At 34.1% G+C, this 8,735-nt stretch overlaps 1 long non-coding RNA gene across 2 annotated transcripts; it reads right to left on the bottom strand.

Moving 5' to 3' along the window:
- Nucleotides 1-57: 57 nt before the first annotated feature.
- LOC106341478 lies at nucleotides 58-871 on the bottom strand. Of its 2 annotated transcripts, none has more exons than XR_001269654.1 (3): nucleotides 673-871; nucleotides 517-580; nucleotides 58-392 (listed from the first exon to the last, which is right to left on the bottom strand). It is a non-coding gene; the product is annotated as an uncharacterized LOC106341478 (long non-coding RNA). The 2 variants fall into 2 exon arrangements; XR_001269655.1 differs by having other exon boundaries at nucleotides 677-871.
- Nucleotides 872-8,735: the final 7,864 nt, after the last annotated feature.

Genomic DNA, 8,735 nt, shown 5'->3' with positions numbered 1-8,735 from the left:
TACCAAAACAAAAAAACGTTATTACCAAAACCAAGACGGCCAGGGCATAAACCCTTGGAGGGATGTTCCACACAACATCCTATATCGATGGCCTCTTCCTCTGATCTTCACAAAGACAGTTAATGGAAAACTCCACTGTGGTCCTCAGTGACTCATACGCATACATTCCCCTCACGCTTGGATCTGCTAAGCTACGCAACACCGATGGTTCCTCTCTCAAACCATTCTCCAGCTGAAGCTTCAAGCTTCCCAACTCTGAGGATGCAGCCGCCATTACTTTGCCCGTGATGATCTGAAGTAGGATCACTCCAAACTGGTACACATCTTCCTTCTCCCCATCGTCATCGCTAGTGCTTTCTGCTCCAAATTATTTCTTTGTTTATGAAATCGACCTGAAATTATATTTGAGAAGATATACAATGAGTTAAGAAACAAAAAAAAAAAAAAAAGAAGAAGAAACAATCAGCGTATGCATTTCCCAACTAAAAGCCACAAGCATTAACATTATGTAAATACCTCTAAATTATCTCATTCTCCTGGAAATATTTCTTCCCCTAGCCTCCAACTCAAACTTGATCTCCTGCATACAAAAATTTAAAGCCAAGTTCTCAACTCTACTGAAACCCACAAACCAATATAGTGTTTTTAGATTCTAACCAATGAAGGAGGTACCTACACATCAGGATGCATGACCTTCTCCATCTTTGCTTCTAGATCCGTAGAAGCTGGCGAGAGTGTATAGAGAGCCTTGCCTCATATGCAGGAGGACCCGGTGTGACATCTTGGAAGAACATGACCTTTTCATCATAATCGGAGTTCATCGGGGATTTTCCATTCGGTTTCATCGCGAATCGAGGTCAAAAAAGTTTTAGGGTTTGGTTTGCACTCAGGAAAGAAAATCAGTATATAAAGCAGCAGGGAAAGGGTAAACTGAATCAAAATCATAAAAAAATGATGGAGTTGTAGTGTAGTATTGATTGTGGGGGTTCTGGATCGGGATCGGAGAAGTGAAACGATGGTGAAGGAAGGTGAAGACGAAGAGCGAGAAGGGAGAGCCTCGTGATATCCATCGTGCGTTGAAGTTTTTTTTATTATTCGAACTGGGTAGCGAAGCCCAACACGAACCGGTGAAGCCCATTAAACAAAGCGGAGCCCGTACGAAAGCAAGAGATCTGCTACCCGGTTATTTTGCCAGCGTGTATTATTAGAATGTTTTGATTGGTCTAATATATTATCCTACGTGGACAGGGTAGAAACACTCCATATTCACCTTTTAGTATATGATGATGATGATGATGATGATGATGATGATGATGATTCTATTACACCTACTCTATAATTGATAATTTTAAGAAATTATAATTTTATCACACTGAATAGCTTTATAATTAATACTAGAGACTGACCCGCACCCCTGCGCGGGTATTGGTTTTTACATTTTTATATATTGATATTTGTTTTCATAATTATTGTCATATATTTTAGATGACTCGTTATATAACTAATTGTATTTAAAAAACCTGGAACTAATCGGGTAATATTATTATTTTTGGTACAAATATCCGAACCCATTTCATATACATTTATTATTTAGATATTTTTAGGTTTCTATACATCATAATCGAACTCATCCAGACCCAAGAAAACCCAACTCACAACCCAAACATAAATTTATATTATTCAAGCGGGTCTAATTTCAAAAAAGAAAAGAAAAATGATACCCGAAAATAACTAATAAAAATGACTTTTTATATGTGTTTGGCTAAATTAAGTGAAATAGAAAGAGCTTTTTTATTTGGTAAAATATTTATATGGAGTGAAAAATTAAGTGACAATAAATGTAATACATTTTTATTATTTTGATTTAAGCTATTATTTTATTCACAAAATATGTATTTGAATTATGTTTTTGGCTACGTTTTCACCGATTGAAACTAAAATTAAAAAAAAAACAAATTAGTAAAAAAAAACTAAATCGAACGTTTAACCATATGCAAAACCTAGTTATTTTACAATTTTGATTTTATAACTCGCACAAAGTTAATGTTGATTAACTAATAAATCAAAATTTGTACTATTATTATTATTATGATAATATTAATAATTTTGTGATGTATTGTTAAGGTAATATAATTAATGAAATTGTTAAATTGAGTAAAATATAGAAAGATAATTAGTGTAATTATATTAATGAAATTACTAAAAGGTCACTATACCTTTTTATACTGTTATCCATGTTTCCAAACAATTATATTTTATACTTCAGTTTTAATAATATAGGTAGAAAGAGTTTTTTATTTAGTAAAATAATTATATGGAGTGAAAAATTAGGTGACAATAAATGTAATACATTTTTATCATTTTGATTTAAGTTATTATGTTATTCACAAAACATGTCTTTGAATAATTTTCCACCGATTGAAACTAAAATAAATAAAAAATTTAGTAAAAAAAAAACTAAACCGAACGTTTAACCATATGTAAAACTCAGTTATATTACATTTTTGATTTTATAAGTGGTACAAAGTTAATGTTGATTAACTAATAAATCAGAATATGTACTATTATTATTATGGTAATATAAATAATTTTGTGATTTATTGTTAAGGTAATATAATTAATGAAATTGTTAAACTAAGTGAAATATGGAAAGACAATTAATATAATTATATTAATGAAATTATTAAAGGTTACTATACTTTTTCTTTATACTGCTATTTATGTTTCCAAATGGTTCTCATTTATACTGTTATTCATGTTTCCAAACAATACCAAAATGTACTTCAATTTTAATAATATAGATGTATTGTTGTTAATAACTAAAATCCTTGGTCCCTCACCAGTAAAAGGATTCACCGGTAAAAGGATAAGAGCATGATTATTGGAGGGTTCTTAAGACAGGGTTTTAAGCGGAATATAAGAATCCGTCTCTTAATTTTTAATTAAAAAAATTAAGAACCGGCTCTTAAAACTCTTATTTAAGAGCATGTTCTTAGCTTTTTTAGTTAAAAGTTAAAAGACGAGTTCTTATATTCTGCTAAAAACTTCACCCTAAGAGCCCCCAATAATCATGCTCTAAGGACATAACCAGATAAAAGGTGTATGAAATGTTATCAATTTAATAACGTTAAAATCAAAGCTATTTACTTAATTTTGACTCCCAACTTGGTTAGATGGCAAATTCACCCTTATTTTAATCAAACCCTACGAAGACAGAGAGAGCCACGACACACCTTCACGGCTTCGCTAACGCACGTCTTCATCATCATTTAAGTCTTCTTGATACTGGAACATAGTGAACCTACACTTTGAACACTATGTTTGATTGATGAAAGCCATCACTGAAGAACCTGGTTGTGAAAAGACTCGTTTGGTAATACAGTCTGAAAGTGTTAAAAATGCTGGTAAGAGTTTTGCTTGTTCTTGATCTGGGAATGTGTATAGAAAATGGTAAAAGTAACGGGATTATTATTCGTATTAACCAAGCCTTTTTTGGTATAGGACAGACATACCTCATGAAAAACTAAAGCAGCTTAAGAAATTAAGTGAAATTGAAGTAGTTCCTCATTCATTAGGATTGTTCGTAAAATGCGTTTGTATTTTGGAGTTATCAGGACGTTTAGAATAGCTGTTTCTTCTGTAAAGCTGCCGTTTATGTTCTGTCCTAAAGAATCTTTACCGAGCTCTTTAATCTAAAGCTTAATTTGGTCACCATTTCCTTGTTATTGTTGGTTTAATTTTTTTTTCTGTTTTTGCTTTTCAATGAACTTTGATACCTTTATTGTTCTGGTTATTACTCAGGATGTTCAGAATCCAACTCATAGGCTACTGATTAATACTCTTTAACCGTTTCTTGGTTCTATTAACCTTAATACTTGTTTAATTAAGTCCAGATATAAAACTTTCTGATGTTGGTCTTTCCTCGCAGATCACATTTTCTGAAACTATAGTTAAGTATTAAATTTCTTCTTGCATGATAAAACAAAGGAAGCAGAGAGTCAAGGAGGTAGAGTTATTTTGACTTAAACTCAGTTAATAGTGCCTTTGGAATCATCTTTGAGTTGTTAATTGTATGCAGATAATGAGGTGGGGAAAGACTGCAAGACTATAGAAGGAAACGCAAAGAAGAGTTTGAAACAAACGTTGCAAAGCCTGGGAACATATCGACCATGTTATTATGAATCTCCCAGCTAATTCTGCCTTGCAGTTTCTCGGTATGTTACCAATGATTCTGCTTCTTTTGTTCGAACTATAGTCTTCTGTATACTAAATAGCGATCTTGAATCAATGCACAAACTATTACATGTTGCCGATGCTGTTTGCGTTCTGTGGTAGAGTCTAGATGCATGATGCATTAAGGCAAGTTAATTAGGAGTAGGATCACTATAAACAGGAGATGCATTATGCATTAAGGCTTTTTGAGTATAAATTGATTTTTTTTTTTTTTGGGTGTGATTTGTTCTTATCATATTGCTAATGCATATTGGCTCTGTAATTTTGTTGCTTGCAGATTTTTTCAGTAATGTAATTCAACGGAAGTATTGGAAAGGACCTCTGCCTTTAATTCATTGCTACTGTTTCATTCGTGCAAGTGAAACCACAGAGACTATTATAGCAGTAAGAATCAACCATTGACTCTCATTGTGATTTCTTCATGATATCATCTTCCTTTCAAAGATCTGGAATCTAAAGTAGAGCTTTTGTAATAGAAGACCCGGTCTTCCACAAGGTCAGTGATGTTGCTCCAAACAAGGTAATATCTCTACCATTGTCCTGTTTTATTTTTCTTCATGAATGAATTTTATAGAATACTTTGTATATCATGTGTAGCTCCTGAGCTAGAACTTTTTGCAACGTTACAGGCTATGTTTTGCCTAAGATTTAGACTGTCTGAAGCATGTTTTATGGGACTAAAAATGACATTTTATGGAAGAGAGAAGATTCAAAACCATCCGTTGTAATTCTTAGAGGAATGAATGTGATGAGTCTTTGTGTAAAACAGTCTTTGTATATCTTACAGAGATGTTAGCAGTTTGAATCCATTCTCTGTAAATGATGGAATGCTTAAGCAAGATTCAGGTTTAGTTTTCATACACAATACCTTCACACTAATCAGTATTGTTTGTTAATTCCACGGAGCATGAGCCCCATTGGCTACATAATAAAGTTGACCAAAAGCTTGAAATGTGCTTGATATTATTAACAAAAGAACAATAATTACTATGAAAAAGCTTGGATGCATATTCATCAAGACAGCTTTTGTAACTTTAGTTCTGGTAGTAAATAATAATACTGTCTGGAAACTGGTCGTCCTCCTCTGGTAATTCTTGTGTTACGTTCTAGAAAGTTAATGCATCCATAGCCGTTGACGATCTAGAAAGTTGCATATAAGAGGAAGGACACTATCAAATGAGCTTCTAGCGACGTATATGGCTAAAGAAACCTAAAATCTAGATATCTAAGAGCATCATTAACATACTATCATTCTTTTTTTCCATTATGCGAAAAGTAAAACTCATATTCATTTTTTTTGTGTGGATTACTTACATTTATAATATTTCAATTTTAAGTGAATATACATCTATTCAAAATTTAGAGTAACAACAATATCATGTCACATAAAATTATAACATACAAAAACTTTGTTAAAGTTCTAAATGAAACAATTCATTCTCTAAATATTGGAAACATCCGTAAATTCTATAATGTATACTTACATAAAGAAATGAGACAATACTTAAAATATAAAATAAAATAAACCAAGTGAAAAACAATACATTAAAGAAACAAATTTGTAAAATAAATTATAGTATATAATCCGCGCTACAATGTCCTAGTACTTATAAAAGGGCTAAAAGAGACGCTAATAGAAATTTTCATGATGTCAATGTGACTTTGATAACTACTGCATTCCCAAAAAGTTTGACTCCTTCGAATATAATCCATGCTCTGAGAAGACTTTGAAAATATTTTAAAATTCAAATAATATATAATAGGGTTTGGGGACAAACTTAAGCGATTTTCGGAGAAATAACTATTTACTATGAAACAATAGGTTTAGAGCTGAATGTTTCTGTGTTTTATTAATCATAACATGGGTTCCTTTATATAAAGATTACAAGTCATAGAAAAGAAAAGTATCCAAAAACCTAAACCAACAAGGATTAGGAAAACTACTAATACATAATAATGAAAAGATAACAATTACAAGGAAAAGAAAATATAGTTTTATTTTCTCCAAAGCATAAGCCACCTCTCTCTCTCTCTCTCCTAAGGTCATGGCTGCCTCTCTCTCTCTCTAGGGTTGGGCCGTCTCTCTCTAAGTGTATGGACTGGGCCGGTTATGGACCGGGCCGGTTATGGACCGGGCCGGTTATGGACATCCATCAATTGATTTATAACACTCCCCCTTGTATGCCATAACCATTCAGGGATTGTAATGCGCTTAATGTTGCCTCATTAAAACATTATCAGGAAAACCCAGTGGGACAAAACCATGATGAAGGAAAAAGAGTACAACACGTACTGCTCCCCAGATGTGAACCTCAGGGTAGGTTCTTTAGCCTACGCATCTGATGCGTGATCTTTCCTGGACGTGCAGGAAGGGAGTAATCAAATGGGCCAAGTTTATTACTGAACCGTAATTGGACCATTTTGATCTTTCTGGTCTTTTCTCATGTCTTCTGACATCGTGTGTACATGGTCAAGAAGTGAACCTTTGCTGTCGACCACTCTATACTTTGGTCAGACATGTAGGACTATGGTCCTCGACCAAAAAACATCCTCACGGATACTCTCTTTGGCTATTAGCCACCTATGACGATGTTAAAATGTTGATTGATAGGTAACAGACTGTATGAGTTTTCTCTATACTACCATCGACTATGCACTAATCTGATCGATCCATGTTGAGTCATAGACTTCTCTTATACATGTTCATAACTTGTCTCATGAGTGTCCAAGATCATGACTTGATCAATGATCATTGTTGTAATGAATTTTACAATCTTATCTAACTATGGCACTGTGGCCAAATACACTCATGAATCTCACATGTGGTCATCGATCTCTATTGCCTTAGGCAATGCCATATTCGTTTTTCATTGCAGTCCTATCTTTATATTGATGTCGTCTCATGACCTATGTTGTTGTGGATCATATCACACAATGAATATATATTAGGTCATGGACTTCGATCACACATACTTATGGACTGCAACCTATTGGTATCTGATCGAGAAAGATAGATTAAATGTCTCCTCTCAGCCTCACAGCAGCAGCAGACTGTTCTGCTATGTCGGATCCTTATCTAAGGGATCTGATGTTGGATTGGTCTATCCGGAGAACATGCTATCCGAGGTAGCAAGCTGAGGCAATCCGAATTACCTTTCTTTGGGCTGATCTTTCTTTTCCACTAGCCCGTACTACAATCTAGTCGGTCCATGCTAGTGTCACAGATCTGTATAAACCTTTTAACCTCTCTTTAGGTTGGTTTAGTATAAACACAAGGAATTCAAATTTCTTTATTAGTTTACATATGGACTGAATTTGATTGTTCTTATAGAACTCCTTTGTTTCAGTCCATGAACAGCTTAGGAACAATAATGGACTTTATCCAGTGATCCATATGCTTCTTACTACATCAATATCTAATTTTTTTCTTATGACCAGACCTTTATCAATTTCGAATTTGTGTAGCAGCATCCACCACATAGGAGTTTATCTCCTTATAATCTGTTCCATGGTCTCTGTGAGTATCCTTGTGTAACAAGCTATGATCGAATGCTGTTATTAGGAAACATGAACATCTTTAGACCTCGTGATCATGTAACATATCTCACGGTTTATTTTCCCTCACAAGACCCATCTATTTCACTGGTTTATATCAGATGGCGTTTCTGTATATATGTATGTGGCCAATACGCCTATCTTTCTCTATAGATACTTTAAACCCCACGTTTATCTTTTCAATCTAATCTTTATTTTTTATGAGTACTCTTTCCTGGGTTCTGATCCTCGTTTATATCTTTATGTTCAAGTGCTACTCTCTTATGTACAAATATATCTTTATGTGTCGACACTTATATATGGTTCCATTGTGTTCCAGACATGATCTAATCGATTTGAGATTTCATTATCCAGGACCTTTGTTACCTAGTAGCTTGGCGTCCCAAACTACATGGTTTGGTACCTTAGATGTTTAGCTGCGCAGCCTTTTCTCAATGTCTGGTCTGGTTTCCTTATGACCTCGGATTTGTATTCTATGCACCATTTTGTTTCCGAGGTTCCTTATCTTATGGAACACTTTGGTCTATCTTGTATAGACTCTGTAGCAACTTGACTGTGTCTCATTCTAGGACATCAGATTTCGTTTGGTGCTAAGCTGGTTATGACTTAGTCATTCTTTTCTTTTCTTTTTCATGTCTGGCATCTCGATTAGCTAGATATGCATAATCTTTTCTTTCTTTGGACGTCTATAAGTCTAATCCGAGGATCTTTGCCAAGACAATGATGGTTGATACCATTATGTTTCTTATCATTCTTTACTCTTTACCAGCTTATAGCTTTCTCCTTTTAATGTTGGATAGTCGGATTCATTGATCATACAGTCCGTGTACCTGGCCACTTTCTGATCACCCATATTTGGCTCAAGGTCTCTTAGAAGTCGTGGGAGAAAGTCATAATTTTATCCAAAATATATTCCCAATCCTCTTCTGAGGTTCCATCTTAGACGG

Source organism: Brassica oleracea, chromosome C4, assembly GCF_000695525.1.
Source record: "Brassica oleracea var. oleracea cultivar TO1000 chromosome C4, BOL, whole genome shotgun sequence".
NCBI lineage: Eukaryota > Viridiplantae > Streptophyta > Magnoliopsida > Brassicales > Brassicaceae > Brassica > Brassica oleracea.
This window is presented reverse-complemented; position numbering and strand designations above follow the sequence as displayed.